The sequence below is a fragment of the Lithobates pipiens genome, unplaced genomic scaffold, assembly GCF_037356315.1.
Source record: "Lithobates pipiens isolate NorthernLeopardFrog02 unplaced genomic scaffold, aLitPip1_a1.2 Scaffold_13, whole genome shotgun sequence".
NCBI classification, from domain to species: Eukaryota; Metazoa; Chordata; class Amphibia; order Anura; family Ranidae; genus Lithobates; species Lithobates pipiens.
This window is the reverse complement of record NW_027507718.1, coordinates 67,459,575-67,487,019: the sequence shown is the minus strand read 5'-3', so window position 1 is coordinate 67,487,019 and position 27,445 is coordinate 67,459,575. Positions and strand designations below refer to the sequence as shown.

Here is a 27,445-nt window from a genome sequence, read left to right as displayed (position 1 = left end):
TTCAATCGCTTAAGGCAAAAAAATAAAATATTCAATGGGCTCAACATGCCACTTATCAATTTCCTTAGGGGGTCTACTTTCCAAAATGGGGTCATTTGGGGGGGTTTTGTACTGTCCTGCCATTTTAGCACCTCAAGAAATGAGATAGGCAGTCGTAAACTAAAAGCTGCGTAAATTCCAGAAAACGTACCTTAGTTTGTAGATGTGACAACTTTTGCGCAAACCAATAAATATACAGTTATTGACTTTTTTTTTACCAAAGACATGTGGCTGAATCCATTTTGGCCTAAATGTATGACTAAAATTGAGTTTATTGGATTTTTCTAATAACAAAAAGTAGAAAATACCATTTTTTTTCAAAATTTGCGGTCTTTTTACGTTTATATCACAAAAAATAAAAATCGCAGAGTCAGTCAAATACCTTTAAAAGAAAGCTCTATTTGTGAGAAGAAAAGGACGCAAATTTCGTTGGGGTACAACATTGCATGACCGCGCAATTACCAGTTAAAGCAGCGCAGTGCCAAAGTGTAAAAAGACCTCTGGTCATTTACCAGCAAAATGGTCCGGTCTGAAAGTGGTTAAGAGGGAAGTTTTGGGGAAAAAAAATTAATTTTAAATAAAGAACTGCGAAGCAAAATAATGGTCAGTGCCCATCAATGCAGCCTAATCAGTGCCCATTTGCAGCCTCACAAGTGCCCATCTGCAGACCCACCATTGCCATGAATGTAGCCTCACCATTGCCAGGAATGCAGAACCCACCATTGCCAGGAACGCACTCACCATTGCCAGGAACACACTCACCATTGCCAGGAAGGCAGTACCATAGCCAGGAATGCAGTCACCATAGCCATGAATGCCCCACCATTGCCAGGAATGCCCCCACCATAGCCAGGAATACACCACCATAGCCAGGAATGCACTACCATAGCCATGAATGTACTCACCATTGCCAGGAATGCACCTACCATTGCCATGAATGCTCCACCAGTGTCAGGAATGCACTTACCATTGCCAAGGATGCACTTACCATTGCCAGGAATGCCCCCACCATTGCCAGAAATTCCCCCACCATAGCCAAGAATGCTCCCACCATAGCCAGGAATGCACCACCACAAAAAGGAATGCACCACCATTGCCAGAAATGCCCCCACTATTGCCAGGAATGCCCCCACCATAGCCAGGAATGCCCCCACCATAGCCAGGAATGCACCACCATAGCCAGGAATGCCCCCACCATTGCCAGGAATGCACCACCATAGCTAGGAATGCACCACCATAGCCAGGAATGCAACACCATAGCCAGGAATGCAACACCATAGCCAGGAATGCACCACCACAGCCAGGAATGCACCACCATTGCCAGGAATGCCCCCACCATTGCCAGGAATGCTTCCACCATAGCTAGGAATGCACCACCATTGCCAGAAATGCCCCCACTATTGCCAGGAATGCCCCCACCATAGCCAAGAATGCACCACCATAGCCAGGAATGCCCCCACCATAGCCAGGAATGCACCACCATAGCCAGGAATCCACCAGCATTGCCAGGAATGCCCCACCATTGCCAGGAATGCACTTACCATTGCCAGGAACACAGCACCATTGCCAGGAATGCACTCACAAGCGCCAAAGGTTACCTACAGGAGAATCTCCTGCTTACATGGCGGCCTCTTTAATAGAAAGTCCCGACTCCTTTGATGGACAGAACAGTCGTCCAATGGCAGCGTTGGAGACGGGACTTCCTATTACAGAGGCCGCCCGTAAACAGGAAATTCTCCTGTATGTGTACGGCGCCTCCCTGTCGGGAGGCCCCGCCTCCTCCCTGTCCCTTCCAAGGCATATACATCTTTTGTGGCCCTGGCGCTGGGAGATTAGTCGGGGGCCACAAAAGATATATATATGTCCAAATAACCAGACGGGCCGTTCAAAACCAGACTTTGGACATGCCTGCACTAGAGGGTGCTACACCCTCCTCCTACACTGCATACTTTTTGTAAAAGAGATCAATGTTTATACCTTCCTCATCCACTTTGGTGCAGAAATGTGATCCAGAAGCAGTGGCTCTCCTGTGTCCCTGAGCACTCAACAAATGAATTCCTGGAGCCACAATGTTACCATCCGACTTCTGCCACTCCTACGTTGTTGGCTCTCCTTCGCTGACTCAGAGCAGCCTCTGCTTCTGGATCAAGTGACCACACAGAAGTGGATTAAATAAAAAAAATATTTACCCTGCTCTCTTTTATAAACAGTATGCAGCATAGGTCAGAGCAGGGGGAAGGAAATATTTTTAATAAGACCTCCCACTCATTCATGTGGGGGGAGGGCAGTATCTGGGGACCTTCTTATTAATATTCTTATTAAGCTTGCTCCATGATGGTGACTTGCATGTGGATTTTGTGAACACAAGTGGATTTTTGAACTAAAGTGGAGAGTTAATAACCAGGAGTTGAAAACAGGAGTTAAGACAGGAGTCTCTAACCTCTATCCTACCTCCATCCTCCCCTCCATTTTAAAGATCCCACTGCAAGGGGAAACCAGACAGCTCTCCAGAAACGTCAGGCTGACAGCAAGCCAGATTCACCAGAACCAGAGTGTGTAACGGGGACCACCGCAGCCAGGTAAGCTCCCACCTCCACTCCCCCCCCCCCCAGTGATTGTTCCAGGGGGTCAGGAAGGAATTTTTGCCCCACTGGTGCGTTTGGCTGCTACTGCCAGGGTTTTTTTTCGCCTTCCTCTGGAACAATCAGGAACAACCGTAGGTTAGCATACCCCTGCCTCCATTCCATTTTTCACGCTATCCTAGGATGACTACTCCAGATTACAGCCAGACTTTTTTTCTGAGCGGAGACCTTCACCTCAAGTAAAGGTAGCCGTAACAGCCAGCAACCGAATACAACAACTCCTTCCGCATCCATATAGGCATCCCCTGATCAACTTGCGCGCTAAGCCTCAAGCACGGCGGCAAGTCTGATACCTAGCCCCTCCTCAGGATCAATACCCTGATCAGGATCATCATCTTAGGCCCATAGTACCATCAACAGCTTACACAAACCATGTGCTACTTCAAATACTCAGCTGAAGTTCTGCACAAAGGAACATCAACACCACATTGCCAAAATACTTCAAAGAGAACAACTATTAAAAACCAGATGACAAGCAGCTCCCAACCACAGGAAGACATCTACTTGACCAATACAATTAGATTGCACCTTGATTAACGCCAGGTCTGCAGTCAAACATAGACTGGAAGTACACGACTTGATCATCGTGAACAATGTAGACTGCCTCTTCATTACCAAAAGCTGGTTAACCTCTGACTCCAACACCATCCTCACCGAATTGGTGCCGGAAAACTACAGGATCCTAACTGAACACCGGATAGGGAAAAAAGGAGGAGGCCTAGCAGTGATCTTTAAAGGTCACCTGGATCTCACTAAAGCATCATCTCAGAACCCAGTGCCTTTTATGGAAACCCTGACGCTACATCTTCAACCAACACCCCATGACACCACTCATATTCTACTGTGCTACAGACCACCGGGACCAAAGTCCAATCTTCTTTCACCTCTCATGGAATCCTTTGCAATGCACACCCTAAAATTAAAAAATTTCCTGGCACTCTGAGATTTCAACCTTTGGGCAAACGAGCCCAAACACCCCATTGTGACTGCCTGCATCAATCAACTAGAAGAACTGGGTCTCCAGCAACTGATAAAGACTCCCACGCATGGGTCAGGACACACCCTGGACCTCATTTTCAAACAGAACATTGACATCAACATACTCGACAACATAACATTGCCATGGACGGATCACCACGCCATCAAATTCAAAATAGCTATCAACATCACCAACGAAAAACGAAATCCTGTAACAACAACGCACTGGACCAGATCGGATAAAAAAAACTGTACTCTGAATCCTTCAAATCCACTCTGTCCAACAAGATAACTACAATAACCTTAAACCACTCTATGGAGGAAACACTCAACTCCCTGAACAGGGCATTGCTGCAATCAGCAGACTCGGTAGCACCAAAACGCAGGGCTCCCATCAGGAAGAAAAACTCTGGATGGTTTAATAGCTCCCTCGCCGTACTAAAGCAAGAACGCAGAAGAGCAGAAAGAACATGGAGAAGAAATACCACCGAGGAAAACCACTTTAACTACAAAGGTCTCACAGAGAATTATCGGAAAGCAATCTTCAAAGCCAAAAAGGACCACTTCTCATATACAATCTCAACGGCCGCAAACCAACCACGGGAACTGTTTAAACTGGTTAATCAATCAATGAATCCGGTGTGCCTAGAACCCCCAGAAAGTGAATCCCAGGATTACTGTGCCAAACTGTCGGATTTTTTCATTGATAAAGTCAAAACCATCAGGGAAACAATTTGTCAGAAGAAAACATCCGACCTCAGCCAGCAAATACATAAAGAGAATGTCTGCACCAACATACTGCAACCGCCGAAATTTTCACTATCCCCAATTACCTTAGACACCACAAAAAACATCATTAATAAACTGCGTGACAGTACCTCACTTATTGACATCATCCCCACAAAACTACTGAAAGAATGCTCCGACATCGTGGCTCCAACCATAACCCACCTCATAAACAGATCATTCCACAAAGGGATTGTTCCCAGCATCCTCAAACAAGGCATTGTCAAACCTCTACTCAAGAAACCAAACCTGTACCCTTAGGACCCAAACAACCGTAGGCCAATTACAAGCCTCAACACCATTTCTAAGATCATGGAGAAAGCTGTAGTACATCAGCTACAACTTCACCTGGATACTCACAAACTCCTGAACCCGCTGCAATCAGGCTTCCGCCCGGGTCATGGAACAGAAACAGCTCCCCTCAAGATTTGGGATGACACCCTCGAAGCAGCAGATGACGGAGAGCTGTGTCTCCTCGTACTGCTAGACCTAAGTGCAGCATTTTATTACAGTAGATCACAATACTCTACTCGTCCGCCTCACAGAAGTAGCCGGAGTCCAAGACATAGATCTCCAATGGTTCGCGTCCTTCCTAGGAAATCTGTCACAGACAGTGAAACTAGGAAAATTCCTCTCCGAAACTCGGGCAGTCACCTGCGGAGTCCCTCAAGGCTCTCCTTTGTCACCCGTCCTCTTTACATTCGCCCACTCCTTCAAATCATCAGATGCTCAGATCTCTGCTTCCACTCTTACACTGACGACACGCAACTTTATTTCCGGATCAATGGAAAAAAAGATCACCAACAACAACATGAAAACTGCCTCAAATCATCACTGGATGACCACTAACTCCCTCCAGCTGAACGAATCAAAGACAGAGCTTCTTATCTTACACCCAAATCATAATTCCATAACCAAAACCTCCTGGTCTCCACCAACCGTCTTTGGGCAGACTATTTCCCCAAAGACCAAAGCGAAGAGTCTCGGGGTTATTTAAGATGCACAAATGTCAATGGATGCACAAATAGGATCTGTAGTCAGTGGATCTCACCATTTGCTACGCATGCTTCGCAGACTCATCCCTTTTATCCCAAAGAATGACAAAGCAGTGGTAGTTGGAGCAATCATTAATTCACGACTGGACTACGCAAATTCGCTGTACATAGGATTACCACAATATCAACTTGCGCGATTACAACTGATCCAAAACACGGCGGCAAGGCTGATAACAGGAAAAAAAACCTGGGAATCCATCTCTTCTTCGCTGAGGAGCTTACATTGGCTAACCGTAAAAAATCGGATCACATTCAAGACCCTTTGCCTCACCCACAAATGCATGCATAGAGAAGCTCCGCAATACCTAATGGAGAAAATAAATCATTACACACCAAACCGCAGTCTTTGATCAGCTAACAAAAACCTCCTCCTCGTGCCCAAAGCCCGGTATAAATCCAAGGGGGATCGAAGATTCTCTGTTCAAGGGCCTCGGCTATGGAATGCTCTACCACTCAAAATCCGCCTGGAAGAAAATCACCTGGCTTTTAGGAAAAAACTCAAGACCTTCCTCTTTTAGCAGATGATTGAAGCTCGCCACAGCGCCTAGAGGGGATTCAGTTCGCATTGTGTGCTATACAAGTATTTAATTCATTCATTCAATATCATAGATTCTGAGAAGCCCCCTGCCCACAGACCTTCACAACCATTGGCCAGGCATGTTGAGGGCAAATGGTCTGGTACAGCTGTACCTTCCCCTATTCTAGTGCCCAGGCTGCATGCTTAGATGGGTCTGGTAAGGATGTTAAAGATTTCCTGACAGACCTCACATATTCTTTTTTATTTGGGTAAAGGTACCCCCTTAAAGAGGAGCTCCAGTTATTTTTGTGTTTTCTTAAAAGTCAGCAGGTACAAAAACTGTAGCTGCTGACTTTTAATAAACACAAACCCACCTATCCCAGGTTCCAGCAAAGTGCTCACCCAAGCCGTCCCTTCCTACTGGCTTCTCGGCCCGACGCTGGCATCTCAACTGTGGACACCTGGCTGTGATGGCTTGTGGCTTCACAGCCGGGTGCCCACTGCAATGTGCGATGCACATTGTGAATGGTCCTACAGTGTTCTGGAACCTGTGACGTGTCCCAGAAGACTGTGGGGAGGGAGAGGAGAACTTCTGGTGGAAGTGGAAGCGGGTACCCGATTTTTAACACCCCCCCTCCCCCGCAATAAAAGTACAATTTATTGAATTAGAGGGGGGAGGGAGCCTTAAAGCAGCTCTCCCCCTTTTGGGAGGAGCACTGCTTTAAAACTCATACCAGAATCAAAGGATTTGGAATATATTTGGGGCTGGGGGGGCGGGTACTCTATGCAAATTGTTTTTATTTTTCATTCATGCCTCCATTGCACTTTGGCTACAATGCAGTGTACCCAAGGTTTTTGTGTGGGTTAGCTGCTCTTTCCTATAGAGCTCATGTATATGTATATATTATATGGTTTTGGTGCACTTTCTGAAATCAAAAAGTCCTGCATGCTTTTATGAGCTTACATGTTGTGGTTGCAGGTTGAAATGTCATGGATGATTGAGTCTCTATTGCCCATGTGTTGCTTTAGCTAGCTGGTCCCTATCTGCCAAGGGGACAGGACAACTTCTTGTTCAGGGTCACACAGAATTCCTTGCTACCCCCTCTGTGTTGCAAATGTGGAAGTGCTGAGAAGAATGTCATTTACACGGGTGTACCAATCTGTACATCCATGCAAAGGGCAGTCTTCACCTCTGTGGGATGCACTGGTGTTCTGTGCAACCACATGCAGGCAGCCTGTTCAGATCAAAGACGGGCAATCGGCTACACGCACTTCCGAATGCATTGCAGAGTGTACATCCGTGCGGATCCAATACACAAATCAGAATACACACAGACCGCAGGCCGCACACAGAGATCTGGCGACTGGGAGCACACAACAAATACTGTGAGTATATTACTTGATTGTTCATAATAGTGTGCTTGTGTTTGGACACATCCTGTGGTAAAAGAGTTGCAGTATATGGCTATTGCCGCAAAATATCAAAGTGGAACAAAGGTTCTCACTACAGCTGCAGCCAGCTGACTTCAGTAGCCAAAAGGACAAGGTAATAGGGTCACTATTAAAAACAAAAGCATCAGGAACACATGGGCAGGTCTGGACCTAGGGCTTAATGGCTTTTAGGGTTGAGCCTTGAAACCCAGATTTTTTTTATCCTAGTCATTTGTTTATAGGTTTCCCAAAAACTAGACAACACATAAATAAAATACTATATTCCACCATTGCTGGGGATCCATTTGCAATCTTGGAACATCAGCTTTGGGCTCAGTTCCCACTGGAAACGGCCGCGGATCGCACAGGAATGCTGTTCATTCCTGTTCTCAGTTTTAAGAACGAATCAGGGCCAAATCTTTGCCTGAATTCAGCCCTGAAATGGAGCCAAAGGCGCAGCTCCGCAGCCACCCCAGAGATATGTGAACCAGCTCCATAGAGAGTAAGTCACATTCTCCTGCTAACCTTCTATGTCACAAGATCCCCACCTCACCCCCCATATACTTACCTAAGTCTGATCAAAAGTTGCAGACAGGGAGCTCTTGCTTAAGAGGGGGAGCTCTGGTGGCGTATCCCAGGAGAGGAGGATGGGGCTTCTCTGTGCAAAAACCATTGTACAGGGCACGTAAGTATGACATGTTTGTTATTTTTATTTTTTTTAATCAATTAAAGCTTTTTTTTAATTTTTTATTTTATTTTTTATTTTTTTATTTTTTATTTTGAAATGGGGGAAAATCCCAGACACAGAAGGAATGAAGATTTGAAGGTTTATATCCACAGTAACTCATGTTTGCATTGTCTCTTGCATTATATGTTGTTTTCTGTCAGACAGAATTCCGATTAACTGTAGATTAGCCACCACTTCATTAGAGGCCAAGTCCATAGGTAGATGGCCCCATATGTCTGATAGATGAATATGGGCTCCTCCATCGAGTAGTGCAATTAGGGTTTCCACGGAACCATTTCTTGCTGCTCGGTGAGCTGGGGTTCTTCCAGTGCTGGAATCTGAGGTGTTTGGGTTTGAGCCATAATCCAAAAGAAGTTGGGTTATCTCTGGAAAATCCAAGTTCACCACCTTAATTTTAGAAAAAAAAATATTTAGATTGTGTATTAGACATTCAGCTTGCTGCAACATTTTATTTTTATTGTTTTATGTGGAGTGCATGAAGTGATATAGCAGGACTCAATTTTCTGACTAAAGTTCCACGTAAAATAAAGAATTTGTAAAGATTTAGCTTTTTTTTTTTTTTTTTTTTTTTTATAATAAACATGTCATACTTACTTGCTCTGTGTAATAGTTTTGCACAGAGCAGCCCAGATCCTCCTCTTCTCGGGTCCCCCTTTGGAGCTCCTGACTCCTTTTCCCTGCTAAGTGCCCCTATAGCAAGTTGCTTGCTTTGGGGGCACTCGTACATGTTCACCTCACCCTCCTCACTGGCTGTGATTGACAGTAGTAGAAGAGAGCCCGGGAGCACTTCTGCTCTTGTGCACATCACTGAATCAGACTCAGGTGAGTATAAGGAGGGGGTGGGTGGCTGAGGGGGAAGCTGCACACTGAAGCTTTTTTATCTTCATGCATAGAGTACATGAAGGTAAAGAACCTTCAGCCTTTAGAACTACTTTAATCAATTAACAGTTTTATGGCAATAATAAGAATATACTGGGGGAATTCATAAAAAGTCATAGACACTCTTTAGAATTCCCTTGCACCTCTGCACTCAAATTGTCAGTGATTGTGCAGTTACTGAGCTTTCTCTCTGCCACTGTACACACCACGTCAGTTCTCCATCAGCATCCGTCCTCCTAGCAGGTGACGAGGCCTTGGAGACTTGTTCCTCATCAGGTCTGCCCACTGTGTGACTCATATTTTCCTAAATAAGGGTAATGACGTTGCCAATAACCCTGGCCTGTTGGTGACCTTCAGCTTTCAGCCAGGGAATCTCCCAGCTGACAGCTAAATGGGGCTGCTGGAAGGAGCCCTGTGCAAGAAGTTTTCACATTTCTCAAAGCTTCCCAGCATGGGCATCTTCCACTATGAGTGATGATACTTTCGTCCTCAAAAGGGCAGAGCCAACTTTGTTCAGACATTTTTCTCATTCAGCATCTACTTCCTAGACTGAAATTCTGGTACAGATATGATACAATCACCCAAATGCTGATGCATGTGCTTTTTCTTGGCAGTGTCTGATATTACAGATATGTTCCTGCTTTAACCAATCTCCTTGTGACTTTCTACAAAGTTCCAATGTTGCAATCTGATTAAAGGGGAAAAAGAGACTCAAGAAATGATACCTCCTGCCTGCAGAAGACTGATGGCATCGTCTCAGACTAGGGAAAGTCACTGATTGGATCTCAAGGACTGCTATTTAATAAAAATTTAAAAATCACAGTTTTTTTTCTAAAATTATTATTATTATTCAGGTTTTATATAGCGGCAACAGTTTGCACAGCGCTTTACAACATGAGGGCAGACATTACAGTTACATTACATTTGGTACAAGAGGAATCAGAGGGCCCTGCTCATTAGAGCTTACAATCTAAAAAGGAAAGGTCAATTGATACAAAAGGTAATAGCTGTGGGGAGATGAGCCGATGGAGGAAGTAAAACAGTGTTAGTTAGAAGCAGGATAGGCTTCTTTGAAGAGAAGGGTTTTCAGGGATCGTCTAAAGATGGATAGATTAGGGGACAGTCGGACAGATTGGGGTAGGGACTTCCAAAGGATGGGAGAAGCTCTAGAGAAATCCTGGAGGCGAGCATGAGAGGAGGTGACAAGGGAGCTAGAGAGCAGGAGGTCTTGGGATGAACGAAAAGAGCGGCTTGGTTGGTATTTTGGGACTAGGTGATGTAGCTGAGGGCAGTGTTATGGATGGCTTTGTAAATTATTGTTAGTACTTTGAATTTTATTTGTTGGGTGAGTGGAAGCCAGTGCAGGGATTGGAAGAGAGGGGTGGAGGACACTGAATGGCTGGTAAGGTGGATGAGTCTGGCAGCGGCATTCATTATGTACTGAAGGGGGGATAGTGTATGTAAAGGTAATCCAATAAGAAGGGAGTTGCAGTAGTCGAGGCGAGAGATGACCAGGGAGTGAATTAGAAGCTTGGTGGTGTCATTAGTTAAAAAGTGGTGTATTCTGGAAATGTTGCGGAGGCTAAGGCGGCATGATGATAACATGTTTTTGTTGCTATAAATTAAATATTATATATTTTTTAAATGTCCATTTTTAATGAAATCCACCATTACAATATATTACCAATATATGTTACATTTTAACCCTTTCATGACTAAAGCCTATTTTTGACATTTGGTGTTTACACATTAAAAATCTGTATTTTTTGCTCGAAAATTACTTGGAACCCCCAAAAATTATATATATATATATATATATATATATATATATATATATATATATATATATATTTTTAGCAGAGAATCTAGAGAATAAAATGGCGACTGTTGCAATACTTTATGTCACACAGTATTTTTAAAGCGGTGTTTTAAATGCAACTTTTTGGGAAAAGGGACACTTTCATGAATTAAAAAAAAATGAAACAGTAAAGTTAGTCCAATTTTTTTGTATAATTTGAAAGATGATGTTACGTCGAGTAAATAGATACCAAACATGTCACGCTTTATAATTGCATGCACTCGTGGAATGACGACAAACTACGGTACCTAAAAATCTCCGAGGCGACAATTTAAAAAATGTTTCCGGTTACCAGGTTAGAGTTACAGAGGAGGTCTAGTGCTAGAATTATTGCTCTTACTCTGATGATCGCGGCAATACCTCACATGTGTGATTTGAACACAGTTTACATATGCGGGCGTGACTTCCGTAAGCTTTTTTTTTGCTGCGCAAGCTCACGGCGATGGGGGCGCTTTAAAAAAAAAAAAATTCTTATTTATTTTAAAATTAATAAATTAATAGGTGGTGACAAGTACCCTTTATGGCGGGATCGGGGGGTCTAAAAGACCCCAAATCCCTCCTGTGCACTTCAAAGTATTCAGATCGCCATTTTTGGCGATTCTGAATACTGTATTTTTTTTTTAAACCGGCACCATTGGCAGCCAATAAACAAGAAGTGTGACGACACTTCCGTGTTTACAATTAGGTGGCTGGAATGAAGCTGCTTACGGCTTTATTCCAGTCTGTCCCTAGCCGCCAAAAGCGGAACGGGAGCCCCGGTAAGAGCGGCGGGAGGCGGCAGGAGGGGGGGCATCCCCTTCCACTCCTCCGGCATAACAGCTTTTAGCTGCATTGGTTGTTATGGCTGGAAAGCCGATCACTGGCTCTAAAAAACAGTACTGGGATGATGCCTGCAACTGCGGGCATCATCCCGGTATAACTCCCGGAATCCGAGTACGCACATCTGCATATGCTCGGCAGCAAGGGGTTAATGTGGTTCAAAAGTGGTGTGCACAATAGCAGCAATATTCCCTGCTCTCTCCCTCCTCACTGGGAAGATTGATGCCATTGGCTTCTGTTGCTGTCAATCAAATTCCGTGACAAGGGAGCGAGGTCAAGCTGCGCTGTGTGTGTCTATAGGTACAGGCAGCTGGGCTTGGGATCTAGCCCACGAGTGCATCCATAGAAAGTGGCTTTCTATGGGGGCACTGACTGAAGAGGAGGAACAAGGAGGGAGACCCCAGAAAAAGCGGATAGGGACTCCTCCGTGCAAAACTATTGATCACGTGATCACATGGTTAACAAAGCTGTTATGAATGAATTAATTCCTAATAGCTGTGTTTCCTATGCTGTGATTGGCCCACTAACATTACATGGTATCTGGGCCAGCAACCATCACAGCAACCTGTACCATGTGATTATCTGTACCCAATCACAGATCACTTGTATTCACAACTGATATGAATCATTAGTGCATTTTAGTGCATTCCAGTGTGTTTTTGATGCATTTTACCACATTCCAGTACAATTTAGTGCAGAAAAATGCAGCATGTTCTACTCTTTTTTCTGGAACTGGAACGCACTGGAAATTATCGCACTGGTGTGAATTATGCCATTGGAAACCATATAACCTACTTTCCATGTGTTTCTGATGCATTAAAAAAAATGCACTAGACAGCATGTGGTGTGAACAGTCCAATGTCCCTCGTCAGCATTGACATCATCTACCTGAGCTTGTGTAGCCCAGTATACATTCTAAAGAAGACAGTGAGCAGGCAATAAGGAGCCTGCCTGCTCACAGTCTTTACATTTGGGACTTTAGTTCCGCTATAAAGATTATGTGAAGTCATATAAAAAAAAGCACAATATCACTATCACATTCAAAAATCTCTCTCTCTCTATTTTTTTTTTTCCATAAAAAGTTTATATGAGGAGTAAAGAAGAGTGTGCATACAAATCACAACATATGTAAAATGAAAACATTGAACAGTTACGATACAGGTGTACAAATCTAGGATGCATCCTTCAATAACAACATGGACTATAATAACCAGGAACAGACCAGTTAATCAAGTTATGGCATATGCAAGGCAGAGGATTGCTTTTTCATTTCCCCCCCACAACATCAGTCATTCAACCAAGGAGAGACCGTAGCAAGAGGGTTTGTTCCAGGTCAGGGCATTGAATACAGTGTATCCTTATGTGTAGGTTGAGAGGTGTATTAGAGTTACATTCGTTTGTGTCAAAGGTCATGTAAGCAGCAATTAAGGGGGGGGGGGGTGAGAAGAACAGGAAAAGAGGGGTGAGACAGAAGAGGGAGGAATAGGGGGAAATAGGGGAGAGGAAGAGAGAGGAAAGGAGGAGAAGAAAAAAAGGGGGGGGGGCGAGGTCCAGGGATATAAGGGCTAAAGGAGGGAGAGGGTGGTTGGGTGTTACTATGGGGCTTTTGACACCTACAAGTGGACCCACTCCCCGGCACCCCCCGCTCCTCACCGAGTGATGACTTTATAACAGTTTTCTTGGATGGCAACATTAAAGGAGCATTTATGAGCGTATTCATAAATGGTATCCCAACTCTCTGTAGAGAGGGATTGTTGTAAATCCCTGTCCCAAGAGGCTTGTGAAGGAGCAGGAGTAGGAGTAATAGTATCTGAAAGGAGGGTGTATAAGTAGGAGATCAAATGCCTTTGCGGTGTGTTACGGTTGAATAGGGACTCAAAAGGTGTAAGTTGTCTTGTCCAATTGGTTAGATGTGCGTTGGTCGAGAGGAAATGTCAGATTTGTCTAAATGTCCAAAAAGAGAAGGAGACATTCTTGGAAATGGCTACTAGATTTTCCAAGGAGAGAGGGGATCCCCTTTAAAGAAATTGATGTACCAGCACATCATCAAAGTGCTATTCGTGGCTTAAGGAGGAAAAAGATTTGGAGGGAACGCTGGGTTACCTTGTAGTGTAGTCAAGGGTCCCGGGATTGAAGCGAACATTATAGATTTTGTTGTCCTTCTAAAGGCCTGTAGGGAGAGGTAAATAAGCAGGTGTGTTACAAGGATCTTTGGCCAATGTATAGGGGTAACCAGGGAAGCAAGTTTAAGGATCCAGGTGTGAGGGAGTTTTCTAGTGAAACTCATAGCTTCCTAAATTAATGTATGTTCCAATCAGCAATCCTCGTAAGGTGACAAGCTAGATAATACTTGTGTAGGTCCAGCAATGCTATACCCCCTTTGGTTTGTGAAGTGTAAGACGACAATATTTTTATACAGGGAGGAGAGTTTCTCCAAATGAAGGCAGAGCAGGCCTTCTGATAGAGCGAAAAGAATGATGGGGGAAGGTGGATCAGGATAATTTGTATTAGGTAGAGTAATCATGGTAGAACGATAAATAAGGTACTACTGCGCACAACCCCAAAATGAAACCTAAATCAAACTACACTAATACCAAAAAATAAATATTAAAGGAAGCTGCTAACATAAATAATGCTCTCCACACTACCTAGTCAAATATATAAAAAAAGGTATGTAGCGCTGCCCTTTAAAATACAAAGGGACCCTTTAAAAAAGTCACGTGTCTTTGACGCAACGCATCAGGGAGGAGCCAGGTGTCACGATCGTCATTTCCGGTCGCGGCCGAGACCGGAAGTTCTATTGTTTACAAGCGCAAGACTCAGTTTTTAATGTGAGTGGATATTTTATGATATTTCAATAAATGTTACATTTCTACACATGAGAGTCCCCTTTTTTTCCCCCATGTTCGTTGGTATTGGAATGTTAATGTGAGGCTGAATGAACTATCTAGAAGGAGCCAAATCAGCAATTTCCCCTACAAGTGTGTTTGACCCTGAGGGGTCTTCTATTGAGGTGAGAGGCTGGGGGAAACGGGGGGTGCACGGGTGGAGCACTGAAGGTGGATAGTCTCCCTCACTTTTTGTGAAGCACGTCTGCATCAGTGACAACACTGCATGACTAATAGACACACTGCCACGTTTGGATATCGAGCTACTGAATAGCACTGGAACATTTGTTTGAACACTTGTATTTGCATATGGACTTTTTATTTTTCTTTTTCTCTTTTTTAGTTATTTTTGTATTGTGATTCAGTCACATATTGTTTGCGATATTTGCACTTTTCATGTCATTTGGATATATCACTTTTGATATATGTGATTTTGCACCTTTTAGATATTGTACACTACTGTGTTTTGCACATGTATGGATGCACAGTATTTTTCTATATCTGCACATTTATGTACGTATTGATTACAGTTATCAATTTATGCCACTTATTAGGTGTTGTATTTTAAAGGGCAGCGCTACATACCTTTTTTTATATACATGGTAGAACGATCATTTTGACCAGTGGCGGCACATCCGAACCACGAGACATTCAGGCCCATCCAGTCTTTGAAGTGATTTTGAACCTTAGTTAGGGCTATGTGATAGTACTGTGTGTAGAGGTCTGTCAGCCGGCTTGTGATTTGGATACCAAGGTATGTAATTGCCACTCTCTTCCATCGAAAGGAGAAAGATTCCTGGCAATGAGTCATCTCCTGTGGAGGAAGAGTGAAGTTCATGGCATGGAATTTTGAATGATTAATTTTGAGGTTTGATAAGCTGCCAAAGAATTTGATGTCTTTTAAGCAGGTTGGGCAAGGTGATCCAAGGTGATTTCAAAGAAAGTAGGATGTTGTTCGCGAAAGACTCTACCTTAAATTCCCTATCTCCTATGATCAAACCCTGGATGTCAGGGTTGGATCTCAATCTATTGAGGAAGGGTTCTAGAGTCAAGATATAGATTAGAGGGGACAAGGGGCAGCCTTGGCGCATTCCATTGCTTATGGTGAAGGCGCCCGACAGGGGACCGTTGACTCTCACACTCGCAGAGGGATTGGAGTATAGAGCCATTATGTGTGCCATCATGCGAGGTTCGAGGCTGATGGCCACCCTTTCGAGCTCCTTCTCCAAATCAAAGGAGAGAAAAAAATCCCTGGGATCTGAAGGATGTGAGCCGGTGATGGAGATTCAACGTGTGGATGGTATTATCCCTGGCTTCCCTGCCAGGGACAAAGCCCACTTGGTCTAAAGAGATAAGGTCAGGTACAAAGGAGAGTAATCTGGTAGCGAGGACCTTTGCGTAAATGTTTATGTCCACATTTAATAAGGATATTGGTCTATAGCTTGAGACGTGAGCGGGGTCTTTACCCTCTTTTGGTATGATGGTTATATGTGCTTTCAGCATTCTGCCTGGCCTTACTTGAGGGTCGGAGAGGGCATTATAGGTGGATAGTAGCTTAGGGGATAGGATGCCTACAAATGATTTGTAATACTGGAGGGTGAAGCTGGGCTTTTGCCCGTTTTCATTTGTTTGATTGCTATCTCTAATTCTCCTATAGTAAAGGGATCTCCATGTCCTTGGCTTGTTGGGAGGTAATCGGTTTTGGGCTGTATTCAGCTAAAAAGTCTCCAATGCGCTGGGTACGGGTTTCTATTGGGGTCGGATCCGGGTGGCTGAACTGCAAACTATAGCATTTCGAAAAGAAGTGTTTGAATTCTTTCGCTATATCCTCATTCTTGGATAAGAGCTTTCCCTGAGCATTGCGTAAGTGGTGAATTGTAGAGGAACTTTTGGTTGATTGAACCGTATGGGCTAAAAGGCGCCCGCTCTTATTGCCATGCTCATAGAAGAATCTTTGGCCAAGAATATAGAGTCTCCTGGTGCGTCTCCAGAAGGAGAGATCGTGTAAGAATTAATTCCTGTAGAGTGGACTGTGCATGTGCTTGTTTGTGGGATATTTCTAAGGTTTTGATCTTACTGAACATCTTTTATAAAAATAAAAAAAAGTTTGTATTTGTTATTTTCATACTTTTAATAAGTAGTCCTATGACTACACATCCACGCTTCCTCTTCTGGAGACAGTAAAGAAAGCCTCTGTCAATCAAACAAGAGCAGGGGGAGTGGCAGCATCAGAGCTGGAACTTGATTCACATGTACAGTATCTCACGAAAGTGAGTACACCCCTCACATTTTTGTAAATATTTTATTATATCTTTTCATGCGACAACACTGAAGAAATTACACTTTGCTACAATGTAAAGTAGTGAGTGTACAGATTGTATAACAGTGTTAATTTGCTGTCCCTCAAAATAACTCAATACACAGCCATTAATGTCTAAACCTCTGACAACAAAAGCGAGTACACCACTAAGTGAAAATGTCCAAATTGGGCCCAAAGTGTCAATATTTTGTGTTGCCACCATTATTTTTCAGCACTGCCTTAACCCTCTTGGGCATGGAGTTCACCAGAGCTGCACAGGTTGACACTGGAGTCCTCTTCCACTCCTCCATGACGACATCACAGACCTGGTGGATGTTAGAGACCTTGTGCTCCTCCACCTTTCATTTGAGGATTCCCCACAGATGCTCAATAGGGTTTAGGTCTAGAATCATGCTTGGCCAGTCCATCAATTTTACCTTCAGCCTCTTTAGCAAGGCAGTGGTCACCTTGGGGGTGTGTTTGGGGTTGTTATCATGTTGGAATACTGCTCTGCAGCCCAGTCTCTGAAGGGAGGGGATCATGCTCTTCTTCAGTATTTCACGGTACATGTTGGCATTCATGGTTCCCTCAATGAACTGTAGCTCCCCAGGGACGGCAGCACTCATGCAGCCCCAGACCATGACACTCCCACCACCATGCTTGATTGTAGGCAAGACACACTTGTCTTTGTGCTCCTCACCTGGTTGATGCGACACATGCAGTTTATTTTGGTCTCATCAGACCACAGGAAATGGTTCCAGTAATCCATGTCCTTAGTCTGCTTGTCTTCAGTAAACAGTTTTTGGTCTTTCTTGTGCATGATCTTTAGAAGATCTGGGATAACAGCCATGCAGACCAATTTGATGCAGCGTGCGCGTATGGTCTGAGCACTGACAGGCTGACCCCCTACCCCTTCAACCTCTGCAGCAATTCTGGCAGCACTCATATGTCTATTTCCCAAAGACAACCTCTGGATATGATGCTGAGCATGTGCACTCAACTTCTTTGGTCGATCATGGCGAGACATGTTCTGAGTAGAACCTGTTTTGTTAAACCAATGTATGGTCTTGGCCACCGTGCTGCAGCTCCATTTCACAGTCTTGGCAATCTTCTTATAGCCTAGGCCATCTTTATGTAGAGCAATAATTTTATTTTTCAGATCCTCAGAGTGTTTTTTGCCATGAGGTGTGATGTTGAACTTCCAGTGACCAGTAGGAGTGAGAGTGATAACACCAAATTGAACACCTGCTCCCCATTCACACCTGAGACCTTGTAACACTAATGAGTCACATGACACCAGGAAGGGAAAATGGCTAATTGGGCCCAATTTGGACATTTTCACTAAGGGGTGTACTCACTTTTGTTGCCAGTGGTTTAGAAATTAATGGCTGTGTGTTGAGTTATTTTGAGGGGACAGCAAATTTACACTGTTATACAAGCTGTACACTCACTAATTTACATTGTAGCAAAGTGTAATTTCTTCAGTGTTGTCACATGAAAAGATATCACAAAATATTTACAAAAATGTGAGGAGTGTACTCACTTTTGTGAGATACTGTAATTCTACTGTACTATTCATTATTCACTTAAACTAAGGTCTGGTTCATACCTATGCATTTTAGTGCATTTTAAGTCTTGCAGGTCTTGAAACATGGTTTCCTATGGATGCAGTTCACATCTGTGCATTTTATGGACAGGGTTGGGGACTTTTTTCTGGTTTTTGGTTCCATTGATTTCAATGGATCAAAAGCTTGTATTGAAAAACGCAAAATGCACCTGCAATATGCAAACTGCAACCTACATAGGTGTGAATCAGGCCTATGCATTTCTAGTGCTTTTTGCAGTTTTCAGATTTGCACTACAGAACGTGTTCTATAAGAAACAAGAGGGCAATCTGTGACAAAGACCTGAAGCGCTGAACTGTATGCTGTCTACCGGGCTCTCGGGTTCGGCACATCATGGATCTGGTGGACAGATTACTGGGAGGGGCTGGGGAAGACCCAGCTGTTTTGGTGCATGTTGGCACCAATGACAAAGTCAGAGGAAGATGGCATGTCCTAAAGAACGATTTTATGGACTTAGGAGCTAAATTGAGGAAAAGGACCTCCAAGGTAGTATTCTCAGGAATACTACGGTTACCTCGAGCCAGACCAGAAAGGCAGAGGGAGATTAGGGAAGTAAACAAGTGGCTTAAGAGCTGGTGTAGTAAGGAGGGGTTTGGGTTCCTGGAGAACTGGGCAGACTTCTCAGTCTGAACTTATTCTCTCTGGAGAAGAGGTGCTTGAGAGGGAACATGATTTCAATTTACAAATACCATACTGGTGACCCCACAATAGGTATAAAACTTTTTCGTGGAAGGGAGTTTAATAAGACAGGTGGCCACTCACTAAAATTTGAAGAAAAAAGGTTTAACCTTAAACTGCATAGAGGGTTCTTTACTGTAAGAGTGGCAAGGATGTGGAATTCCCTTCCACAGGCGGTGGTTTCAGTGGGGGGGGGGGCATCGATAGTTTAACAAAAAATTATTAGTTAAGCACCCGAATGACCTCAACATGCAGAGATATACAATGTAATACTGACATAATCACACACATAGGCTGGACTTGATGGACTTGTGTCTTTTTTCAACCTCACCTACTATGTATCTATGTAACTATGTTAAAGTTGTTGTAAACCCTTTACAACCACTTTAAACTACAGACAAGCCTATAATTAGGCTTACCTGTAGCTGCACTGGATATCTCCTAAACCTGTATGGTTTCGGAGATATCCCTGTATTTGCATGTGCCAACGTCATGCGGCACATGCGCACTTAAGCCAACTGAAGCAAAAGCACGTACATGCCGTTGCTTCAGTTGTACTGTGCCGTTCCCGGCAGCAGGAGTGACGTTATCGCAGCTCTGGCCAATCACAGATATCCGGAAGTAACCTCCGGGATAGATGTTGCTGGTCTGAGGGGGAGACGAGGATGGCTGCGGGGGCTTCGTTCTCGGGTAAGTAATTCATAATGAGCTAGTATGCTATGCATAGTAGCTCATTATACCTTTATGTTGCAAGGTGTTTATTTATTTTTTTCAGGAGAGTTTAAAACCACTTTAAATGAACTGTAGTGCAAATCTGCAAAATACAAAAAGCACTAAAAATGCATAGGTGAGAATCAGGCCTTAAAGTGTATGTAGTGCCCTCCTCTAGTTAGACTGCTAGGCTAAAATTCGTTTTTGATTTCACTGTAGTCAATGAAGAAGTAATGTATTGTTTGTTTTTTCTGATCAGGGTTTCCAAGCTAAGTGTTTGATTTCTCTTCTAGGAGAAGCTTTCAGAATATAGAGCAGGTAGCGTCAAATGCCCAGTATGAATATTATTTATCATACCAATCCCTGAGGAGGCATTCAGAAGGTGGCCAGGGAGGTGATACATGTTTGAGAGGCATTTCCAGAGGGTTCTTTTCTCAACAGGGAGGGTTTCAGTACTCTTGGGACTGATGCCCCTGGGGGATATCTAGTGAGACAAGAAATTGAAGTGTGGACCTCAGCAAGTGCTGAGCTGAAAGCCTTGAGACGATTGCTAAAGGATTATTTGCTGAAGGGCACTGTCCTGAATTCCTGGTCTGGAGAAGGATCTTTTGTCTTCCTCATCGATGAAATACCTGTGGATGCTGGGTGACAGACAGCTCCTGGGACACTGTAGACCTTACTGTGGACTCTTAAGTGTGAATATGCTATAGTCCTAGATGTACTGGCCATCCCTGTTACCTTCTGGAAAGGCTGCTTAGAGAAGATTAGCGATAAGCTGTCCTGTTATTTCTGTTATTGCTTGGATACTGATCCCTGAACCCATCTCCTGTTCAAGTTATTCAGCAATAAATTCCAAAAAGATATACTTTAGACTGAGCATGTGTTGTTGATGTACACTAGGGGTAGGCAACCTTGGCCCTCCAGCTGTGGTGAAACTAAAAGTCCCATGAGACATTGTAAGACCCTGACAATCACAGGCATGACTCCTAGAGGCAGAGGCATTACGGGATTTCTAAATTTGTAGCCCTTTGTTAGAACAATTTTCAACTCTAGTTTACAGCTGATAATGAAGAACTGTAAGAACAGTACAGACAGGGTTAAATATGGCACCCTCTTAAATTATATAAAACAGGGAGAGTATGTAAGGATTTGTAGGCAAGTAAAAAGTAGTTATAAAGGTCACAACAATTACATTTTTTTTAAGCTAGGTGATGTTATTGGGAACATATAACAAATATAAAGTAGTTGTTTTCCCAATTTGGCTGCAAAAGTGGAAATACACTTTAAAGTGGAATTTTAATCGGGCACCAGGAGCTTTAAGCCATAATATGCTAGTATGCACAGCATACTAGCACATTATGGCAGACTTATCTGGCAAGCAATCCCCTTCAGCTCTGCGCAGTCAGCCCTCCTGTCAGTCATGGACATTGCCGTCTACTCCTTGTCTTCTATCTGGGTTCTGACTCTTTGGTGCCCTAGTTGGCAGGGTCAAGATGACATCACATAAGAAAAAAAAAAGGTTATGACAAAACCAACAAGATTCATACAGCTACCACATCATATGAGACCAAGCGGTATGCAATATATTAATATATCCAAATAATCTTTATTAATTACAAAAATTGCTCAAAATGAAACCCTCCATCTTTGCCAATAAAAGCAAGACAACATAATTTTTTAATCTGCACAAGTAAGGTCCGGTGCTTTGTATACTCAGCTTGTGACCCATTGAAGTTGTGACTCTGCCGCTCATCTCACATCTCTGCCTCGATACAGCTCCACTTACCGGCACTCGGATCTTTTATTGGCAGGATGTGTCATGATGAAACTAGTTAGGACCGGTTCACACTACAGAAACAGTCTGTAAGCGTTTCTGCATGCATGCTTTTGATGCATTTTCAATGCATTCCAGTGTGTTTTTCCCCTTTTGTTTGTTTCTTCTCCAAAGTTTCCTATTTGTTTTTTTGTAACTCATTCTGTATTTAAATACCTTCCGGTGCATTCTTAATGCATTTTGACACATTCCAGTGCAGTTCTTTGCAGAAAAATGTCAGCATTTTCTATTTTTGTTGACTGTACTGGAATGCCCTGTACTGGTATGAACTTTGTCATCCATAGAGATCTTGAAGCGGCCAACTTACCATGATGGCGATTCGCAGTATAACTGTGGCGGCTGGTCCTTAAGTGGTTAAAATTTGTTTGATGATCTGAATCATTTAAGTGTAACAAATATGAAAAAAAAATAATAATAATAAAAATCAGGAAGGGGGAAAAAACTTTTTCGAAGCTATATGCTTTAAGACGTCTGGACCTTACTTGTGTACATTAAAGTGGAGGGCCACCATAAAATAAAAAATGGCATTAAAATTCTTTTTTTTTTTTTTTTTATCTGTTGCTAGGCAGTCTTCTTAATCTGCCTCTTCCTATTCTGCGGCGCTTCCTCCTCTTCGACGAGTGGCCCTGTTGCCTTCTGTGACATGTGTGTGTCCCAGAAAACAACAGGGCCGTTCACAAAGTGCTGCGCGACTCGCGCAAGAGCAGTAGGAAACGGGCAGTGAAGCCCGTTTCGTTAAGATGGAGGCGCATCGGCCTCGGGCGGCTGACACCGCGGGCTCACTGGACAGGTAAGTGTCCTTATTAAAAGTCAGCAGCTACAGTGTTTGTAGCTGCTAACTTTTTTTAAAAATAGCGGCCGGAACCCCCCTTTATAGACAACTTTGTCTTTTTTTATTGGCAAGGATGGAGAGTGTAATTTTTGATAATTGGTTGTATTTTTAGTAATCATGTAAGCAATTTGTGCAATTAATAAAGATTAATTTGATTTATTAATATATTGTATGCCACTTGGTCTCTTATGATGTGGTAGCTGTTGTGGCAGAGCAAGACCCTGCCTATGTGAAAACATTGTGTGAGAAATTGACAAGGGATTATTGAGATTAATCTTTGAATAGCTCCAGAATATGAGTTTTGAGTGGAGAACGGTGGGTTTTTATCTTTCTTCCAGGTTTGTAATTCCAGGATCAGGTACTGGAGCTCCAATCCTATGTCCAGATTTTACCAGGAATCAGCAGGCTGAGTATGCAGGTGTTCACACCTGTTATAATCTAGGATTGTGTTCTCTGAACACCCAAATTTTCTGTGACCACTGAACGCACAGTTCATAAAATGTTAAGAAATGGGACTGGGAAGCCAGAAAGACCAGGTCATCAGCTGTCAGCGGGCTTCCGTGTTTATTTATTTTTGACAGTTTTTTTGGTGAAACCTCATACTTATTCACATGGGGGGTCTGAGGGGCCCCCCTTGTTAAAGGAGGCTTCCAGACTCCGTTAAGCCCCCTGCCTGCAGACCCCCACAACCATGCTCACATAAGGGTCTGGTATAGATTTGGGGGGGGGGGGCACACTGTTTTTTTTTTTTTTTGGAGCAAAGGTTCTCTTTAAAATCCATACTAGACCCGAAGGGCCTGGTATAGACTGGGGGGGGGGGGGGAAGCACACTGTTTTTTATTTTTTATATTGCCAGCCAGCAATTGCAACCAATATAATTGACTCATTTAATTTTCTTTAAAAATTCAATTTTTGCTGCAGCAGGTTCCATACATGCTACAGATGCGCCACTTTGCAGGAAGACTAAGGGGACCCCCAGGCACTATATTTCATTTTTATTGTTTCACTTTAAGCATCATTAAAATCACTGCTCCTTTAAAAACTATCTTTTAAAAAAAAAATGCATCATTGATACATGTCCCCCCCGGGTAGTAGCCAGGCCCCCATACCCTTTTTATGGCCAATAACTTGCATATAAGCCTTCAAAATGGGCACTTTTGACTTTTCACATTTGGGTCCCATAGACTTCAATGAGTTTTGATGTTCGGGTTCAAACTTTTGCTATGTTCAGGAGTTCTGGTGTGAACTGAACCGAAGGGTGTTGTGCCCATCTTTGGACCTGACAGTAGTTGGGGACCCCACCTAACAGACAGGAGGTCTGTGTATAGGAGTCAGGAGGACTCCAATCCCTCTACAGGAGTGAGAGAGGCTGCATGGGGCATCCAGAGTGTGCATGTCTGCATAAGGCAGATTATGTCAGTGACAGAGGAGCAAGGAGCCAATCAAGTGTAAGCTATCAGAAAGCTTGCGTTTAAGAAACTGTAAGGCCCCTTTCACACTTGTGCAACTTGTCCTGCAAGTTGGGACTGCAAAGTCACATGATAAGTCATACCTCATGATTTCCAATGAGTACCATTCATATCTGTGTGATTTCAAGTCTCTGTACTACTTTGGTTTGATTATGATGCAAGTTGAGGTCCATAGGCGTCAAGTTTACACAGGCATTCCCTAATATTGAGGCAAAATCGCAGCCACAAAATCAACGTAAAATCGTGGCAAAATCCTGCAACTTTCAAGTTGCGGCAGTTTGAAAGGGCCTGAGGGAGATATACTAAAACTGGAGAGTGCAAAATCTGGTGCAGCTTTACTTGCCTAGAAAACTATCAGCTTATTGTCAAAGCTTAACTGAACAAGCTGAAGTTAAAAGCTAATTGCTTGGCTACCATGCAAAGCTGCACCAGATTCTGAGTGCTCAAGCTTTAGTAAGGCTCCTTTCTCACTTGTGCGACTTGTCCTGCAACTTTAGACTGCAAAGTCGCATTACAAGCCGTACCCCATAATTTTCAATGCGTACCATTCAAATTGCACTGACTTCAAAGTAGTCCCTGTACTGCTTTGGTCCGACTCTGATACGCATTACACAGGCATTCCCTGGAATCAAAATTTTAATGCGATTTTGCTGCAATTTCAGGGAATGCCTGTATAAACTTGAGGTCGATGGACCTCAACTTGCATCAAAGTCAAACCAAAGTAGTGCAGGGACTACTTTTAAGTCGCACTGATCTGAATGGTTATTATTGGAAATCATAGGGTATGATTCCCAAGTTGCAGGGCAAGTTGCACAAGTGGGAAAGGCCTTAATCTACCCCATAGTATATGTCTCTTCTGCAATACAGATCCTGCCTGCTCACAATCCCCCTGTATGTGTTGATCTGAAGACCAGCTCTAAGGCCTAGGCTTGATGTCTTAAGGCAGCTGCGTGGCAAGAGAGTGACCCAAGGCAGGTGGCTGAAGTATTCTGTTGCGCAAATTACAGTAATATTGGAACCCCCTGCGTCTTTTGTGAAGTTTTCCATTCATTTTAATAAAAGTGGGCCACCAAACCCTTAAACTGAGTTGAAGTGCACTGACCCTAATGCCCCGTACACAGTTAGCCATTAGCCATACAATAACCTTTTTGTATGTATGGAATGTTTTGAGCCACAGGGCACACTTGATTATAGTGAGTTGCTCTACAATTATGTAGATTACATGTTTGTTTGTTTTATATTTTTTATTACCGTGACATCATCCCCATGCATTTTCATGGGAGTCACATCATCGCAGCACACAGGCATACCATAAATGCACGTTGAGCTATGCATGCAAGGCTCTGTATACATAAACACTGACAGGCAGGGAGCAGGATTTATGACCGAAGAGACCAATAAAAATCTTACCCGTAAGCGCTGTTATTTTTTTCTTTTCTTTTTTTTCTGTAATCCACTTCAATGGGAGAATTTGTAAAACTTGGGAATACAGGAGCCTAGATTTGTGCTTAAAGTGGCACTAAACTTAAAAAAAATAAAGAAAATTACATTCAAGTACATATTTGTAACTATTGCTTCCAGCCTCCTCCAAGTCTCCAAAATGCTTTTTTACTACTGTGATGTGATTGCAGTTAAGAGGGGGCTACATTTATTCTCCATGGTCCCACTGTATGTAGGAATGCAGCCACCTTCTCCTGCTCACTTCGCAGACAGACTGTGGGATGTGTATTGTACACATGACCGCAATTAACGTGCAGTGCTTCTTCCAAAGAAACAGAAGAAGGGGGCGGAAAAGGAGAAGTTTGGTGTTTATGAAAAACTGATTACAGGGCCGTTACGTAGGTAGGATCATGCATATGAATTATTTTTGGAGAACAATGATATTGTTTAATGGGACTTTGATGAAAGAAAGATGTGTCTGTATATATGCATACGTTCTTTCTTCACTAAACTAACTAATGGAGTTGACCTGATGCAAATTGCAATGCTGCTTTTCCTCTTACTGGAGATCACGTGTATTCCTCTATGAAACCTCTATGATCATGTAATAACCTGAATCCTTTCCTACACTCACAGCTTGTCATGTGTGTATGAAGCTCCTGTGCTCTCAGCTAAGAAAGAGGACAGGCTGCCAGATGTCCCAGACAAGTACAGCAACAAATCAGTCAGTAGACCTGCATGGCATCTAACAAGAGGCTTCTGGGGATTGATTTTACTTGTTCTGCCCGATTAACTGCTGCTGAGTATGCAGAAGAGGGCAGCAGAGAGCCCAGCAGCCAGTGTCTCTTAGGCCGCGTACACACGGGCGGACTGTTCGCCCAACCTTGTCCGCTGAACAGTGTTTGGGCGGACAGTCCGCTCGTGTGTGGGCTTTCAGCGGACAGTTTCAGCGGACAGTTGGACGGACAAAGTCTTTCGGAAATTCCGAAAAACTGTCCGCTGAAACTGTGTTTGAGCGAACAGTCCGCCCGTGTGTGGGCCTGTCCGCTGTACTTTCGAAATGAGCGGACTGTTCCCGCTCGGAAAGTCCGCCCATTTCGAGCGCGTGTACAGGTAGGCGGGGCCCGCGAAGGAGACGTCGCGGGCTCCGCCGCCTGGAATGGGCTTAAAGGGGAACCCCAACGCCGAAAAAAATCGGCGTGGGGGTTCCCCCAAAGTCCACACCAGACCCTTGTCCGAGCACGCTACCCGGCCGGCCAGGAAAGGGGGGCGAGCGAGCGCGCCCCCCCTCCTGAGCCGTACCAGGCCGCGTGCCCTCAACATGGGGGGGTGCCTTGGGGAAGGGGGGGCCGCGCGGCCCCCCCCACCCCAAAGCACCTTGTCCCCATGTTGATGAGGACAAGGGCCTCTTCCCGACAACCCTGGCCGTTGGTTGTCGGGGTCTGCGGGCGGGGGGCTTATCGGAATCCGGGAGCCCCCTTTAAGAAGGGGGCCCCCGGATACCGGCCCCCCACCCTATGTGAATGAGTATGGGGTACAATGTACCCCTACCCATTCACCTGTGAAATAAAGTACAAAAAAAAACACAACACAGGGGAAAAAATATTTTATTGCACAGCTCCGGGGGTCTTCCGTCTTCGGGGGTCTTCTCGCCGGACTCCTCCGCTATGTGTGTGTAGCTCTTTTACTAGCGGAGGAGTCCGGCTTTCTTCCTCCCCGCCGCCGGCCTCTTCTCCCGACTTCGGGGGTCTTGTCCCCCTCTTCGGTTCTTCTGCCGGGCCACCGCGCCTTCTTGTAGCTCTTTTACAGGCGGTGGCCCGGTCTTCTGTCGCCGCTGCCTTCCGTTCTTCTGTCGCCGCCTTCGGTTCTTCTGCCGGGCCACCGCGCCTTCTTGTAGCTCTTTTACAGGCGGTGGCC

At 44.0% G+C, this 27,445-nt stretch overlaps 2 long non-coding RNA genes across 5 annotated transcripts in view; one reads left to right on the top strand and one right to left on the bottom strand.

Moving 5' to 3' along the window:
• The window catches only part of LOC143974098 (uncharacterized), a 141,473-nt gene that overhangs the window by 23,838 nt on the left and 90,190 nt on the right, over positions 1 to 27,445 (top strand). The window lies entirely within an intron of this gene.
• LOC143976012 (uncharacterized) overlaps positions 8,460 to 27,445 on the bottom strand; it is a 40,406-nt gene continuing 21,420 nt past the window's right edge. Inside the window, exons 2-3 of the long non-coding RNA XR_013272448.1 lie at positions 25,499 to 25,612; positions 8,460 to 8,583 (exon numbers count right to left, since the gene is read on the bottom strand). This is a non-coding gene — a long non-coding RNA (uncharacterized LOC143976012). The remainder of the gene's footprint in view (positions 8,584 to 25,498; positions 25,613 to 27,445) is intronic.